The 18,622-nt window shown below is 31.9% G+C and overlaps 1 long non-coding RNA gene across 1 annotated transcript; it reads left to right on the top strand.

Moving 5' to 3' along the window:
• Positions 1 to 2,503: 2,503 nt before the first annotated feature.
• LOC134714666 (uncharacterized) lies at positions 2,504 to 7,479 on the top strand. The gene is made up of 3 exons (XR_010106559.1): positions 2,504 to 3,354; positions 5,321 to 5,519; positions 6,947 to 7,479. It is a non-coding gene; the product is annotated as an uncharacterized LOC134714666 (long non-coding RNA).
• Positions 7,480 to 18,622: the final 11,143 nt, after the last annotated feature.

The following is an 18,622-nucleotide window of genomic DNA, read 5'->3' as shown; positions in this document are numbered from 1 at the left end:
TTTTTATATTGCCAAACATTCTATAATCAAGGATTTGTACAAGGCCTTGTTATAATATAATGAATCTTATCGCCAATATCACCATAATTACATAAAGAACAGATACAATATTCTCCTAAAGAGTTTGCCATCTAACAATTCAAAAAGAAATGTTGCGTCGAAACTGAGGTACCAAATCTATAAAAAGAATCACTATTTTAGTCGAAATTAAACTGTATATATTCTTTTTTTCAAAACTCCTGAAATAATTTAACATTATCTATAGAGAGCTTACAAATCTTTTTTAGAAGTATGTGAGCGTAAATAAAATTTGTTTATTATCCCCCCTTTTTTCCTTTTATAAATTTTAATTGTAAACGATTTTCTTTCTAAATTTGTGTTTGCTCATTAACTGGGGTTCATGCTGTCAAAAAAAATGTCTCCTTGTGTATAAGTTATTGATAAAACAAAAAATGAAGCCGCAAGAAGAATAACGGTACGCCTAAATACCGCTTGAAGGACCTCCTGATTGCACTCATGACATATAAACGAAGAGCACTCAGGACCCTTTATAGTCATCGCACACAGGATTGATGCATATATTCGTTATACGCTTCTTATTTTAGAGTTAAATTTGGTAGAATTTGAAATCGAACTTATATAGATATGTTAATTCTTATAAAATAATGAGGGCACGTGTCACTGATTACACAACTACTGAGTCATGAATTATCCAATCAACAAAATTGATTTGATTATCTTTATTGTTGTTTACAGATTGTGTTGTTAGTACAGTGTGACCATGCGGGAAGTAATATTGTGACGTTTTAAATGAATATCACGATGTTTTAAGATTTTCGTATTTTATTAAAATTTCGTTCCATAAATTTTTAAGTTTTATTCTTAATTTTATAATCGTGTCCTGGATCATGCAGTAATTAATTCTTTGTACGATTTTGAAAAGGGAAATAAATGTTCATACTTTAAAAGAATTTATATAAATTAAAGTTTTGTATATGGAATCCGTTCTTAACTGTAAAAGCCGTACTTTTCAAACAATCAAACTCAGTATACATGTAGTTAGATGTTATTTCTCATTTTTATCGAACTTGTCCAGGAATTTTATTTTTGAGTTATACGAATGTTTTAAGAAATCCGCATTTATTAAGGTTTTTTTCTGTAATTAAAGTCGTTTTGTCCAGTTTCACAAGCCTGAAATGAATTTCAATGTGAAAATAAATTCTGAAAATGAATTTGTCTCCGTTTTCGTCTCCGTTTTTTGAAAATTATGATATTTTGGGTATAATTATTTCTAAACAATATGTTAATTAGATTGTAGTAAGATTCTAAACTTAATTCAAAAAAATGATTTTTGTTACAGCAAGAAAGACTTTTTCGAAAACAGTCTATTGACACGAAATCCGTTCAAACCACAACTAAGTCTTCGTGCACAGATTTCCATTAAGGTTAAACTGAATATTGTACATACTTGTTTTCTCTTGTATAATGGTTTGTTGAGAATAAAGATATACAAATTCAATAAAATTAGATATTCAGTCAAAATTGTGTTGATTTAGAGAGAGAGAGAGAGAAAAGAATCTCACTGAAAAAAAAAATCGAACTTGTTACAGAAAAAAACGCATCTTTAAATAATTTTCTTTATTCGTGAACTGCAAAACACAACAAATTAATTTACCCGTCATCATGAAAAATAAACTGAAAAAGTACATCGAATGAGATATTATATTTTTTCTATATACAAATTCATGTTAAAGGTAAAACTGAACTAACGATACAATTCCTAAAAAAACAATAAAGATAATCCAATCAATTTTGTTGATTGGATAATTCATGGCTCAGTAGTTGTGTAATTAGTGAATCGTGCCCTCATTATTTTATAAGAATTAACATCTATCTAAGTTCGATTCAGGCGGGGATCCAGAGGGGGGGCGGGGGATTGGAACACCCCTTTTTTTTTGCCGATCAATGAATTTGAATGGGGACATGTAGTTGACCCCCCCCCCCTTGCCCTGGGTTAGCCCCCCTTTTTAAAATGGCTGGATCCGCCCCTACGATTTCAAATTCTACCAAAATTTAACTCTTAAACATGAAGCGTATAACGAATATAAACATCCATCATGTGTGCAGATACGATGTAGGTAATGGGTCCTGAGTGCACTTTGTATGTCCTGAGTGCACTCAGGAGGTCATGAGCGGTTGTTTAGACATACCCGAAGAATAAATCATTTCCTGAACTTAAAATACATTTATCTGTAATTAAAGAAAATTCGCCTTAATTCTCACATATATTTAAACAATTGTAAAATAATTAATTCGACGACTTTCTGTCTGTTTACTTATACTTTTCTTGTTCAGTTTTTGTTTATACCCATTATAGATAAACGGAAATAAGTACTTTTTTAGGAAAATTTACAACTAGATGAACGGAATTAAGTACTTTTTTAGGAAAATTTACAACTCAAATGTTCAAAAACAAAATTCTACACTTTTTACCTGGATTTTTTTCTCTGTCTCGAATCCGCAACCGGTGACCCCGTATCAAACATAGCGACCAACACCTCACATGACGTATTCTCGATGTTGAGGTATTGACAATACACAATCACATTTATCGATATACAGCAAGTAAGGCTAGTAATTTGGTGTTGAATGCTAGTAGATCAGAATTTTTCAATTGAACTTTCCCAGTTTAAGGGGCACTAGCTGCCAAATTCATGTTCTTCATCGATTTTAATAAAATTCAAATAACGTGTATATAGTGTTGAATTGTTTATTAAAATGTTACGCACAATCTTGGCTGATATGCATAAAACCATTATATTTCATGACAGTGCATGAAAAAGAAATTGACTTGATTATACCAGAACCAGAGACATATATATTGCATCTAATATCTCTGCCAAAACTAAAAAATAAACTACCGTAAGTCCACATAAGAGGGTATGGGTGTGAATTAACAGAATAGAGAACAAAGGACAAAGAAAAAAAAAGGAATAAAGAATAGTGAAAGAAAGAGAATAATGGAAAAAAGTGTAAGTTATTAAAAATATAACTAAAAAAAAGAAGACAGAAAAAAAGACACCCCCTCCGAGACGAGCCTTACATGCACTGTTATTTGACGCTGCCGAGTTATTTTGAGATTAAGACATGTATTAGTAGTCAGCCCGTAAAGCCTCTTGCACCAATTTGAGGATTACCAAAGGTTAATTTTACGGCTTAGAAATAAACATAATTGACAAGTTTCCTTCCCCTGCACTCTCGATCCCACGTGTAAATAGCACGTACGGAATTTCAAATAAGACATTGATACATTACAACACTTGCCGTCAGTATTTGGATATATTGATTAAGAAGGTATAGAAGATTAATGCACGCACACTATTATCCACCACTGGCCTAAATAGTTAGTCCGCAAACAACGAGGGTAATAAAAACCCAGCACTTTGAACACAGCTTCCCACTATCCATTTCTACCATAGAAAACTTTTGCCTTTCATTTATCAAAAATGTAATATGTTGATATTAAGGGTATATAAGAATTATTGGGCAATTCAAACCATTCCTATTGAAAGTGATAAAACTAAATTTATATCAGGGTGATTGAAATGAGGGAAAAAAGGGGGGGTCAGGAGTTTAGGGCCCCCTTTTTGGGAAAAAAATGGTTGATTATATGGAATGACTGAGGCATTGCAGGAGCAGGCCCCTCTTAGGCAGTCGGTGGGCCCCCACTTATGAAAAATTCTGGATCCACCACTGTGGTCTTCAGTTGTATTATCTTTTTAAAAAAAAAATACACCTGTATAGTGTATATATTCTAAAGTGTAAATCAAGGGAAAATAATGTAAACTATATGTGCATTGGGACCTTTTAAAAAGTATTTTGGGGGAAGAAAGAAGGGAGGTTGAGTCCAGGGGAGCTAATCCACACCCCCTTCAATTTGAGAATATGCTATTATCGTGTAAACGGTCCAGATCCCCACCCCTAAACCATATATATTCTTGAATGGGACTATAAAACAAATGAAATGAAATAAAAAGGAGGTCTTTGGGGTTACCCCACCCTGTTCAATTTGAGAATGTGCTATTATCTTGTGAACGATCCAGATCCCCACCCCTAAACCATATATATTCTTGTGGGGGACAATAAATTTAATAAAATAAAATAAAAGGGAAGTCCACCCCCTCTAGTTTAAAAACTTGTAAACGGTCAAGATCCCCACCCCTAAACCATACATATATATTCTTGTATAGAAAAATAAAACAAATCAAATGAAATATAGGAAGAGTCAATTGGGGTCACCCCCACCCCCACATGTTTGAGAAACTTTAAAATGGTTGAGATCCCCAGTGGTTAGGTTAAAAAAAATTCCAGATCCCTGATCCCCACCCTCAAACCATATATATTCTTGTATGACTATGAGACAATAAAATAAATCAAATGAATATAGGACCATCCCCTTTGTCTTGGGTTGGGAACCCCCGCTTTTTAAAATGGCGAGATCTGCCCGGCATACCATCTAGCTAGCTATAAAGGCTTTAAAAATATGAAATCAAACAAGGAAATTAACAGTCATGTTGGGAGTGTAGGCAACTGTTTTGAATTTAAAAAAAAAGCCTTTTAATACATATATCATTATATAACAATGTTAAATTTTTTGTGCATTTATTTTTGCTTACCGTATTTTCAATAATGGACAAAATTGCATGATTAAATATTGTAATTTAAGAAAAATCAGCATACATGTTATAAAATGCGAAGTGGGAACTGGGAATTTGACAAAGAGACAACAACCCAATCAAAGAGCAGACAACAGTTGAAGGTCACCTATGGGTCTTCAATGCAGTGAGAAAATTTCGGCACTGGTCTTCAGCTCATAAATATGTATCAGAAATGAAAATAAGATACAGCTTTCAGTTGTATTAATAAAAACCTCACAATAAGTTCTGAATATCAGAATATACAGTATTGCAAGATTCTCTCAAAATATACACATAGAGCTGAAAAACTGTTAAATTAATCATGCTTATTTAACATTAAAGTCCATGGAGTCCATCTAAATATGCATACTCTCGTACAAAGGAATATAAGTATGCAGTAGACATCAAGTTTTCAAAAATAAGAGTATCTATGCCATTCATTTACGACAAGATCTTCAATCAAGTAGTAATATCTGTTTGTTTAAATATTTCGATCGGAGGTTAGTATGACCTCCTTTTTGGTGATGATGTTTTCGTTTTAAAGTTGAGAAAATTGTTTGTACCAACAAAATTAAAAACAAAGTCAATCTAGAATTATGTTTTTATCATTTTTTTATGTTTAGGTTGGCAGCAAGATGAAAAGGACAAGTATGCAGTTCAAAATTCAAAATGCGGATGAGCTGAGGTTCAATGTCTTACCTTTGCAGATTTTCATATTTTGCATGAATGAATTGAAAGGTTATATGATGGACGGCAGAGAAAGAAAAAAACAACTTTTTAATTATCCTGCTCCTGGATAAATGTAAAACATCTTGTTTTTAGGTAAGTTTTATGCTCTGTTTTGATAGTGTTAGTGCATTCATCTGTCCAGTCTTTCCTCTAAACTGTATCCTCTTTAAGATTTTGGTGAGTGTTCGCCATGAATTTCAGTAAGTAACTTGTGGATTTACATGTATATACTAAAAATTTAGTACTTATATTAATGAGATTTTAGCATGACATCCTGCCAAATGCTTGCTAATCATGTTTATGTTCCAAAACATACAAGTATTTGGACTGTACGCATACAGTCTGCCCAATTTTAAGAAGTTGGTCAAGTTTATTAGAAACAAATGTACAGTACAGATCAACATAACTGAAATCTTTAATAGATTAATACAAATAGTTTAATTGCAGTTAAAATAAAAACACAGGTTTGGTCGAGCTGGTACCAGACAGTACTAGTATACTTAAATAGTCTGACTGTACACATATGGTGGGACTGTAAGTTCTGGACCGTAAACATAAGATCCAAATACTGAAATGGTCTGGAACATTTATACATGTCTTAAAATTAATATCAAACACATTGGTGTTTTTGGTAATAAGTTATTTGATAGAACTATAATGTTTTGGGATATCAAAATCAAAAATATCCCATTTTTACTTTTAATAAAGAAGAAGATTTAATTGATATATGTATAAATGTATATTAAAATGAGACAGCAAGCCAACGACACAAAAAATAAGGATGAAACATACACATATTTTTTTGTATCAATGCTATAATTTCCAATATGTTCAAAGAGTTCAAGGTATTTTTTCATTGAAATAAAACACAAATTGAAATCTGTCAGAACTTCAAAAGCTTAAAGAAATATTGTTTCTGTTGTCTGCATTTTGTATAATATATTGCAAATTCTTGTGAAAAATGGAATGTTATTATAGTTGTCTAAAGTTTTAACATTGATCTTTATACTGTAAATTCATAAATTATTGCGTGCATTTATTATTGCGATTCTGGCATTTTAGACTTAAATGCGATTTTAAATTTTACGATTTTGAGAAAAATCCTGTTTAATGTTTATAAAATATTTCATAATGCGAGTTTAAATTATTGCGTTTACAACTCCGTTGCATTTTTCGCAATAAAAAAAAAACTCGCATTAATTCTGAATTTACAGCATATATATATATCATGTATATTATGTATATAACTTGGGAAAATACCCAAATGTTATAAAGAATCAAAAATTAATTGATTGTTATATGGTATTAGAATAGGAAGATGTGGTATATTGCTAATTTGACAACCCTCCATCAGAGACCAAAGGATTTAGGCCATTAGCAACTGATGACACTAGACAACCTTTAACAATCAGTAAAATCCATACTGCATAGCTATTTTTATTGAAAATCATATTATTGCTACATGTATGCAAACAATTTTGTATAATACATTTCTTTAGATTTTATTGGTTCTTTTTCAGAAGGATTGAAATTCACCACCTAGAATAAATGGAGAAAACATAGAAACAAGACCAGAATAAATTCAAAGACAAAAGTTGGATTGGTTATTATTTTCATCACTCAGTCAATGATTTGAAGTTCTTTTGAATACAAAAAAATATTGAAACCACAATAATGTCAAAGTTCTGTGCTGAATGGTCAAAAAGTGGACTATAACATCAAACAAAGCTGGATGATAAGAAACTATTAATGTTTTGTGTTGAGGGATATTGTGAAAAAAAAAGATTTACTTAAATAGCTACTAGTATGTTAAGCCTAACAATAGAGGTTTTATTGATTTCAAATGGTAAATAATTGTGTTTCAAGAATTAGTATTCTGTAATTCATGAATAAACATATATTGATACTTACATTATCTGCTTTGTTGTTTAAAAGTTAAGCTTTGAACAGTTATAGAACAATATGCTAAATTAACATTTCCCAAGAAAAAAAGATATTCAATTAAAAAGATTCATATTATAATAATTTACTACCAAATAGAATACATTGTAACATACACATTACTGTATATTTATATCTATATATTTACAATAAGAATCCCATAGGATTTTAATTTGTCCCATGGGATATTAAAAATCCCATGGGATAATAAAAATCCCATGGGATTTTTTTTGTCCCATGGGACAACAAATATCCCATGGGACTACAATTATCCCATGGGACCAAAAAAAATCCCATGGGATTTACCCAAAATCCCATGGGATAATGGTCAATCCCATGGGATTTTGCCTTGTCCCATGGGATATTGAAAATCCCATGTTTTTATAATTCAAATTGCAAAATAAATATGAAAGAAACAGTAGAAAACCAATGAAATTATTGAATCCCATGTAATTCCGCACATTTTGGTTATATACATGAAATTGTAGCTTTTGTTTGAGGCGGCGGCGGATTTGCAAATGAGTGTTTTGCAAATTAAAAGTGTCCAGTGTTCAAAGATAAATTCTGAAAAAAAAAATAATTAAATAACAAATTAAACAAAGATAAACTGGGGAAAATCAATGGTTGTATAAGATCTAATAGCTGTGCAACATATTGCTTTTCATTCATTATTTTGTTCATAAAATAGACTAGATTTTTTCTAATTCAAGATTGAAATAAAGTATGTGTACAGGGAGATGTTATTGTGAAATGTTCAGTAGTCTGGAAAGGTCAGAATAGAAAAAAAAGAAAAACAATAAACGTAAGACAAAGAGTGTTTTTAATTTATAAACCTCTGCTTTATAATTAACATCAATCAATCTTTGGTGAAACATTGGCTTCTAATCATGTACATCTAGACCGTTGAATGCTTATCGCTCATTATCTCAATCCAAATAAGGAAAACAATCTTTTTCTTTTGTTTGCATCGACATAATAATGTGGGAATAAAAATTAAACAACAAACTAGACGTGACTGTTTCTGTGTTAACGAAGGAAAACATAATTGTTACAGTTCAAATTAAAGAATACCAGGGAGAAAGCCATAGAAATCCATATAAATTGACAAAGACAATTCATTTTAGGTGTATTAAGTTTATTTTGCATTTTCAATTAAATGGATATTGAACCGCCATATTTTCACATTACATTCTGTCGTTATTTATGTTTTATTGACGTTTTGTTTATTTTCTTTGGTTACATCTTCTGACATCAGAATCGGACTTCTCTTGAATTGAATTTAAAATGTGCGTATTGTTATGCATTTACTTTTCTACAATGGCTATAGGTATAGGAGGAGGGTTGAGATCTCATAAACATGTTTAACCCCGCCGCATTTTTGCGCCTGTTCCGAGTCCGGAGCCTCTGGCCTTTTTTATTCTTGTATTTTTTTAATTTTAGTTACTTGTGTACAATTTGGAAATTAGTATGGCGTTCATTATCAATGAACTAGTATATATTTGTTTAGGGTCCAGTTGAAGGACGCCTCCGGGTGCGGGAATTTTTCGCTACATTGAAGACCTGTTGGTGACCTTCTGCTGTTATTTTTTCTATGGTCGGGTTGTTGTCTCTTTGACACATTCCCCATTTCCATTCTCATTGATATTGCACATTGTACACGTTATCTTTTTTTATTTTTATTTTCTGCGACGATACGTAGTGGCTATTAAAAATATAAAACAAAAAAGAAAAGACAAATTGTCCTATTCCTAAACCTTGGCGTTTAATTGTTGTCTTATTGAGTGACATACCACAAATCTTTCAATTTCAAGTTGAAAACATTTAAATGTACATCAAACACTCATATAAGCGTATATAGCAAAGCAAGTAAAAATTTCTAGGCACAAAAGAAAAAAAACAGAATTGCAATTTTCTTGTTCGTAGTCATCTCAAATTCTAAGTTCGACTTTGAAAATAAGCTGCGACACCAAACATGGGAAGAACCCAGAATCACTTAACTTAGGATAAAGACTATATTAATATTTTGATCTATTTTATCAATAACTGAGACAGGTCAGTATTTATTTACCGATGGTACAATGTCCATTGCATGTTGTAACACTAGATAACAATTTATGATAATCTCTTTAGTTGTTTTTGAAAGTCCTTTTTTTAGAGGTATTTTTCTTTGCATTGACAAGAGTAGGTTAAATACCATACAATACATAGTTATTCTAAAAAAAACAACAGGTTTGTCAGTGATTCTACGAATATTAGATATTGGCGTCGAAATACCCAACTAATACAGGTTATTGAGTTGTTTGTCTTCTGACGAGTGAACGTTTTTTTTATTCGTTGATCCATTTTACTAGAGAATATGGAATTGCGGGGAGGGGGAGTCATCAATCTGAGCATAGAATTTATACGGTATATCATGGTCGTAAATTAATGTGATCGCCTGAACAAAAAAAACAAAAAAAAATGTTTTCTGGGTATCTGTGAAAAATTGGGTGGTTAGTCAGAAAAAAAACCAGTAAATTGTAACACGTAGTAGACCGTCACGCATTGCAACTCATTCAGTAGATTTTTCAATAACCCAGTTTATAATACATTTATTTTTGGTATTACACAAGTCATAATTTTTTTGACTGTCCATGACGTTAAAATACTAAGTCCCTGAGATGTGTTTAGGTTGATTTTAGTCTCAGGTGCATGATTTTTTATTATTAATTGTGTTTGACTTTTTACTAGCTGTCAGTAAGTACGAATACTCTTAAATCGTAGATTCTTGTTAGCTAGACAACTTGATACTATCTTTAATGTTTTTTGTTTGTTATTTAATGATGATGGAAGTGTTTAACGACCTTCACTGGATTTATATACCTATATGGAGTTATTTTCTTTCAGAACGTCAGGTCATTCTTTTTCAGAATCAACCCGGACGATACCATGTTTCAATGGTATATGCTCCAAGGCATAAAGTAATGACCTGTGTAAGGTCATTATTTTCCTTGATAAACATGCAATCTATGATTTACTTCAAACTTTTATTCGTCTCATAGTTTTTTGTTGCCTATTTGGAAATTTAGTTTCTAAAGTTCAACCGATGATAGATGTAAAAGAAATCGTCATTGTAGACCCGCAATTTAATTTTAGAAACAAATAACGAGAAGTTTTGTTGATTTATCGCTATAATAAAGAAACATAATAATATAGGTCAGATGAATTTTAATGTAGACTTTCATAAAATAAATCCAGATTTAACATATTCGTGTGTAAGATTTTGAAAATCTTATTGAGTCAAACTGAATAGGTTGATCGCTTAACGTCCAGTGGCATATATTTCATGCATGTTCAGAACGAGACACACTGAATAGGAAATCATACTGTGACCTACATGTATTTATATTCGTCTTCGTGTCAGTTCGTAACTTTTTAAAATTTATGTATACCTTTTACTCTATCAAATGATCAACTAATAAAATAATTTTATATTCTATTGAATAACATTAACGTAACTCACGAAAGGGTCTATAATTTTATCCTGATTTATCTTTTAATAAAATGTCTTGCTATTCGAAAGACAATCTTTCTGAATTTTTCATTCGATTCAAGTAAAATGGTTAAATAAATAACATTTTTTCCGCGATAGTAATAACATAACAAAACGGAAAAAAAACCCATACCCCTCCCCCTTATCCATAAGCTAAGTGATACAATAAATAACTTACAATGTGTCTTGTATTTGTCATACACTGTTATCGGATGGTAACAATACATTTGTGTCTTACTTCATGCAGTTACAGTAATATTTTTATTGTGTATGGATAACAATTTTTAAAAGGTTTATATCTAAGTTATTTAGTGAGCTTTATTTCTCATTTTAAATGATCCGCAGGGCGTATTAAACCTGAACGCATTAGAAAGGAATATCCCACTTTAGTGTTGTCGGTAAAAAAGGATACTAAATTTTACAAATCTTTATAAAATTAATATTTTTTGACGGTATATAAGTCAGATAATAATGCATATTTTAAGGTTTTTCTTGTCGTAGAACACACCTCGGGATGTCAGGATTGTTCAAAGAAAGACCTCCCTCCGGTCGGTCTTTCATTTGATCAATCCTGACACCCCTCGGTGTGTTCTACGACAAGAAAAACCTTAAAATATGCATTATCTATAACATAAATCCCTCGCATGATCGGCTCGATGCCCGAGGTCGATTGGTGAGCTTTGAATATTTTTGCAGTTGGTGGTCAAGAACAGGTTAAAGGCGCCATTTTGATGAGCAGCCGTCTTGGTTTTGTTGAGTTGGTTTGGGTTTATTTACTATTTTGATGTTTCTTTACAGTCATATTCCACAACGCCTGTTTCAGGGCCATGTTATTAAATGATTATTCATTCAGGGTTATATCAGGTCTTTACACTAGTGTTTGGTATAACAATACATTTTAACTTCTCGTACTATAAACATCAAAACAATTTATTTTTGTAAAATTATTTCTTTTCTCCATTTGAACTATATACTTAACAACCAAATTATTTTCATTTACCTGTTTTTTAAATTATTGTAAATAGCAGATTTATACCGTTCCTTTATCCCATATTTTGTTGGTTTTGTACTAACTACGGGGCGCCGAATGGGACTCTTGTGGTTTTGTACAAAATTCAATTCTGTCATAACAAAATCATTTTTGTCTTACAAAACTATGTGCTACAGACTTGTTTTGTGAGAACTTCAATTTTGTGATGACAAAATTCATGTATGTAGACAAAATTCATTTTTGTCATGACAAAAGTCAATTTTGTCTAAAAGGTATGCACATATAAAAAGATATTTGCATACAAAATTGACTTTTGTTACCTGATATGGAAATTAAATCACAAAAGTCAATTGTATGAGACAAAATTGACTTTTGTGAGACAAAATTGACTTTTGTGAGACAAAATTGACTTTTGTGAGACAAAATTAACTTTTGTGAGACAAAATTAACTTTTGTGAGACAAAATTGACTTTTGTGAGACAAAATTGACTTTTGTGGGACAAAATTCAATTTTGTCAATGCTGTTGAGACAAAAGTCAATTTTGTCAATTTTGTTGAGACAAAAATCAATTTTGTCAAATTTGTTGAGACAAAAATCAATTTTGTCAATTTTGTTGAGACAAAAGTCAATTTTGTTAATTTTGTTGAGACAAAAGTCAATTTTGTCAATTTTGTTGAGACAAAAGTCAAATTTGTCAATTTTGTTGAGACAAAAGTCAATTTTGTGACGACAAAATTCATTTTTGTGACGACAAAATTCAATTTTGTAACAACAAAATTTACTTTTATGAGACAAAATTGACTTTCATGAGACAAAATTGACTTTCGTGAGACAAAATTGACTTTCGTGAGACAAAAATCAATTTTGTTGAGACAAAAATCAATTTTGTTGAGACAAAATTCAATTTTGTCAATTTTGTTGAGACAAAATTCAATTTTGTCAATTTTGTTGAGACAAAAGTGAATTTCGTCAATTTTGTTGAGACAAAAGTGAATTTTGTCAATTTTGTTGAGACAAAAGTCAATTTTGTCAATTTTGTCAATTTTGTCAATTTTGTCAATTTTGTGTAACAAAAGTCAATTTTGTGTAACAAAAGTCAATTTTGTGTAACAAAAGTCAATTTTGTGTAACAAAAGTCAATTTTGTGTAACAAAAGTCAATTTTGTGTAACAAAAGTCAATTTTGTGTAACAAAAGTCAATTTTGTGTAACAAAAGTCGATTTTGTATGCAAATTAGTTCACAGAAACCAAACTAAACTAATTTGACTACAAAATTGACTTTTGTCGCCCAATTTTCAAATTAGGTAACAAAAGTCAAGTCTGTGTAACAAAAATGAATTTTGTCATGACAAAAGTGACTTTTGTCCGCTGATAGATAATTTTGTATGACAAAATTTTAAATTTGTAGTATGATGCAAATTTTGTTAAACTGAACTTATTTTTGATGAACAAAAGTCACTTTTGTCCGTACAAAATTGAGTTTTGAGTACAAAACCACAAGAGTCCCATTCGGCGCCCCGTACTAACAGTGTATCATGGTTCTAATTTATTCGTTCAGTGTATGTTCACTTGTGTTAATATGTCTTTTGAATGATTTAAGGTAGATGGGGGTGTCTAAATTATATTCCATAGAATTTCTTGATAATTTGCATAAAGGCAGTTTATATTCTGCTTGTTCAAAAATATTAATACAAAGAATGGGTCGCGGGACTTTTTTCACACTACAGGTTGTGCAAAATTGACATATTTTGTATAGATCATGCATGAAAAACCTAATTTCCCGACATAAAACAAAAACTACACCAGATAATTTTGAGATATAATATAAGAACATAGCTCCAATATTATGTTTTTAGATATAAAAAAAAAAAAAAAAAATGCAGGGTCACCGGACTCGTTTTCTAACTACATAATAAAATGGGTAAATTCTTACACATTTTATTGTAAATGCACTCATCATATATCTATCATTCTATTTCTTATATCTATTATCATACCATGTGCACGATCCTTTTCATTTTTGAAGCTGCGTACAGTGATACCAAGGTCTTGGGCCATTCCGATATGTCTACGGTGTTTTTAAGAAGCTCTAAATCTCAAATATCGCAACATAATTGCAATATATCATATTCACAAGAAACCTTTAATAAACTATGTTACTTTCCATTGACTTCTTGCGTAACAGTTCATTAAGAAATTTTTTGATTTTTTTATGTCGACATATTGCCATTTATTCGTAATAACAAATCAATCGATTATGACCATCGGTATAAAATGTGTTTATTATAGTTTTGACAAGTAAGTAAAATTAACTATGTGAAACTGCTAATTTTTATTTATCTAATCTTTTTATTATAATATAATAACAAAATTACCTATATGATAGCGTCTTTTTAATGAACGGTCATACCATATGAAGAGTTAAGAAGTACATTTATTAAAAGTAAACTGTAATACCCGCGTCACACTGTCCCGTTTTTTATGCCGATGGCGACACGATTATGGAAATTTTCAAAATCGGGACTGATCGTTTCCAGATCGGGCTATCCGTAGTGCCATCTTTAACCATCGTAGAACCATCGGCCACTTTTTCTAGCCTTCGGGGACAACTTCGGGAAGGGTTCTAAATTTTTTAACATGTTAAAAAATCCCCGAAGGTGCGTCCGATGTTGAGGGTTCGTATTGAGTTCGTATCACCATCCTCATTGTCGTAATGTCACCGGGAATGCACCTTTAAATATCGTATTACATTCGTGTTTCCATCGTTTCCATCGGGCAGTTTTGACATTACGATGTCTACACGAATGAACCACGAAGCTACCCGAAAATCTTACGATGGCAACACGACTTCGTGAAGACCTCGTTATTCCGTCGTATTGCCATCGAATAAAAGTACGAAGGCGACAAGATGAAACTACGACGGCAATAAATCCAGCTAAATTTAAGTTAATTTTCGCGCAAAAATACATTTAAAGTGTCATGCGCGATTTGCACTGGTCAGTCTAATACGACAGTTAAGAAAGACGTTCTCAAAAAATGGAGCTCATATCATGTGATTCTATGAAAACAAGAAAGGCGACAGCGTTGTTTCTATTAATTCAAATGGAACAAGAAGAGCAGCTATTACAGGCTTAGGATTTACTTTTACAAGTAAAATATTATTTGTTGTCAATTTGTCATATCAAGTTACATAATGAAAATCATAAACGCGCCTCGTACACCAACACTGCAGGTACACGTATATAGGGAAACCCACTTTTCTTCAGTATTCTGTTTTTGTCGAGCCTTCGACTTTAGTCGAAAAAGCGAGACATAGCGATTTTATTTTCCGTCGGCGTCGTCGTTGGCGGCGTCCACAAATATTCACTCTATGTTTAAAGTGTTTGAAATTTTAATATCTTTCTTGAAATATCCTGGATGTCTACCAAACTTGGACAGAAGTTTGTTGATGTTCATAAGATAGTATTCAGGAGTAAATTTTGTAAAAATAAAATTCAATTTTTCCCGTATTTTACTTATAAATGGACTTAGTTTTTCTGCCAGGAACCATTACATTCAATCTGTGGTTAAAGTTTTTTTTTTTTTTTTTTTATAACTTTCTTAAACTATCCTGGAATTGTACGAAACTTAGCCAGAAGCTTGTTTATGATTAGAAGATAGTATCCAGAAGTAAATTTTGTAAAAATAAAATTCCAAATTTATCCGTATTTACTTATAAATAGGCTTAGTTTTTTCTACCAGGAAACATTACATTCACTCTGTGGTTAAAGTTTTTAAAATTTTAATAACTTTCTTAAACTATCCTGGAATTGTACGAAACTTGTCCAGAAGCTTGCTTATGATCAAAAGATAGTATCCAAAAGTAACTTTTTTAAAATAAAATTCCATATTTCCCGCAATTTTATAAATGAACTTAGTTTTTCTTCCAGTTATCTGCAGTTAAAGTTTTTAAAACTTTTTTAAGATTCTCAAATTAGCCTGGATTTTTACCAAACTTAGACAGAAGCCTCTGACAATCCAAAGATAGTATCAAGAGGAAAGATTTCATTGTTTTTTTTTCATCATTTTTCTTTTAGTGTGTGATTAACAGCATAAGTAGGCGAGACACTGGGTTCCGTAACCCTTACAATTTTTTTTATGTATCGTCTGAGTTGTTGTCAAACGAATGTTTACTCCATAACCATTTTGTTTTCTATAAGTCATTTTTGCCGCATTTGTTGTGATTATTATTATGATATTCTCCTGAAAAGAGACTCTTTTGATAAAAGGGATCAACGAACCCATAACCTTACCTTTAAGATAGATCAGTAAAAATGGGCATAATTATGGGTGATTATTCAGACTAGTGCACACATTTTACAGTTCAAACAAGGCAATGCCGAGCGCGGCATCCCCTCGTATGTAACATATTGGGGACAAATATGGACACTATATTTGTATATGACACATGCAGAAAAAGGTAAATTGAATATGCATACCCCTCCCTTTAGTTTTCTCTCCCTCTCCCTCTCCCTAATTTTGGTGGCATTATATGCAGAGACTCGGAGTCAAGTTTTACCCTTCAAGCCCACGGTCTTCCGTCTCATGATTAAACCAGACATGAAATGTACAATATAATATATATTCAATATTGATCAAACAATTTAAAACGCGTGATGCTTTCGGCATATAATTTAAATGCATCGTAAGCTGTACACAACGTCATTTAGACATCGTATGGCCATCGCGCCATCATTGTAATCCATCGTGTAGGCTTCGGCTGAGATATGAAGCTTAAATACCCGTCTTCGGTTAACCTTCGTATGTCCATCTTTTGCTATCGTATATAATTTCGGCACCATCGTATAGACTTCGTTATTCAACGTACTTGCTTCGGTCACTTTTTGGTATTTTAACGAGATCGGGACCAACTTCGTACGAACTTACAATTTTTGCATTCGGGTGTCCATCGTATATAAAAATCGGGACAGTGTGACGCGGGCATAACAGAGTGTTAATTACCGGACCATACGCGTATGATCCGACCATACGCATATGGTCGGACCCGCATATGGTCGGACCATGTGAGTATATACCCATATGGTCATGACCATACGCGTATTGTCCAAATACTCATTTGGTCCGGAACATATATATATTATATATATATTATGCCGTTGGTTTTCCCCGTTTGAATGGTTTTACACTTGTCATTTTTTGGGCCCTCTATAAGTTGCGTTTCGTTGTGAGCCAAGATTATGTGTTGACGGCAGTACACATGTACTTTGACGTATGATGATTTACTTTTATAAATTGTGACTTGGTTGGAGAGTTGTCTCATTTGGCACTCATCCACATCTTCTTATATCTTTTAAGTTTCTTTTATCTTATGTAAATAGACAACTGTGAAAAGTTGGTATGGTGAATTATGCATACCCGTCAAAAATACTAGTGTACCGGACCTCTTTAAATTCTCAGTCGGTTAATATGTGTTTTTCTGTATGGTTTGTACTTATCAAAAGAAACATATATCCTTTATCGGATTAGGAAAAATATGGTAATGAATTCTTCTTCCGGAGATGGACAACACTTTCATGAACTGATTTGTGCGTAAAGTCACGTACAAAGACTGCCAGGCTACAAATATCCCAGAGAACACCGTGATATTACATCGGAATTAATTACTTCCTTGCTATTCAACTCGTTTTTTGTGAGACAATACAGTAAAACTAAAAAGACTCGTGGATCCGGTTAAATGGAGCGGGGATCATATTTTTTATTCAAAAATAGAATAAAAGGATTTTAACTTTCCTGTTTCATAACATTCTGAAGTTTCTCAGGCATGATATTTCTTCGAAAGTTTTAATTAAAAAAAACCTCACACGAACAAAAACCGATATATTTTATACTGTAGATAAATCTTCAAAATGTTTTTTTTTTAATACGTGTCATCCACAATGTCGAGATAATTGTAAATTTCCTGAAAAATATATCATTTTATTGCGAAATATTCCTGAGAATAACGTATCGTATGTGTACTACTTCATATTTTCTCTCCAGTTTATCGAGTCCTTCTGAATCATTTGTCCTGTATATTCATACATAATGTCCAGTTAATCCATATAACATACATCAATGAATCAGATATTCATCTATATTTCAAATTTTACAATAGCGCTGGCGATATTCTTGTATTCTTTCATTCTCTGTAATTTGCTGAGGTTTTTTTTTACACATCTGTCATTGTCTGTGTCATCACTTGTACTAGTACGTGCAGTTTTCAAATACACAACATTCTCTTTTATGTAAACACACATTCATATTTGCGATAACATTAGTATGTTGAAAAATGCATACCCGCATAAGGTACTGTACTGGACCTGTTTCAATTGTCACTCTGTTAATATGTGGTGTTCTTTCCCTCTTTTGATAAGCAGAAGAAACATTACTTCCACTGTCGGATTCGGAATGAAACGATAATGATTGCTTTTTTCCGTGTTTCCGTGGATGGACAACATTTTCTTGAATAAATATGTCCATAAAGTTATTTGCAAAGACGTTAGGCTATGGACATATCCTGTATTTTGTAACGTTGAGAGTAAAATTTACAGAGCCCAAAGAAGGTGATCTACTAGTATCAGGTTTATTTAACCTGTTTTGGTTCAAAAGTACTGATGTCTTTTCACTGTTTACATTAATTCGACACATTGTGGTGTTTTTGTTAATACTGTGACTGGAAGGGTGTTGAATCT

This window comes from Mytilus trossulus, chromosome 4 (genome assembly GCF_036588685.1).
Source record: "Mytilus trossulus isolate FHL-02 chromosome 4, PNRI_Mtr1.1.1.hap1, whole genome shotgun sequence".
NCBI lineage: Eukaryota > Metazoa > Mollusca > Bivalvia > Mytilida > Mytilidae > Mytilus > Mytilus trossulus.
This window is presented reverse-complemented; position numbering and strand designations above follow the sequence as displayed.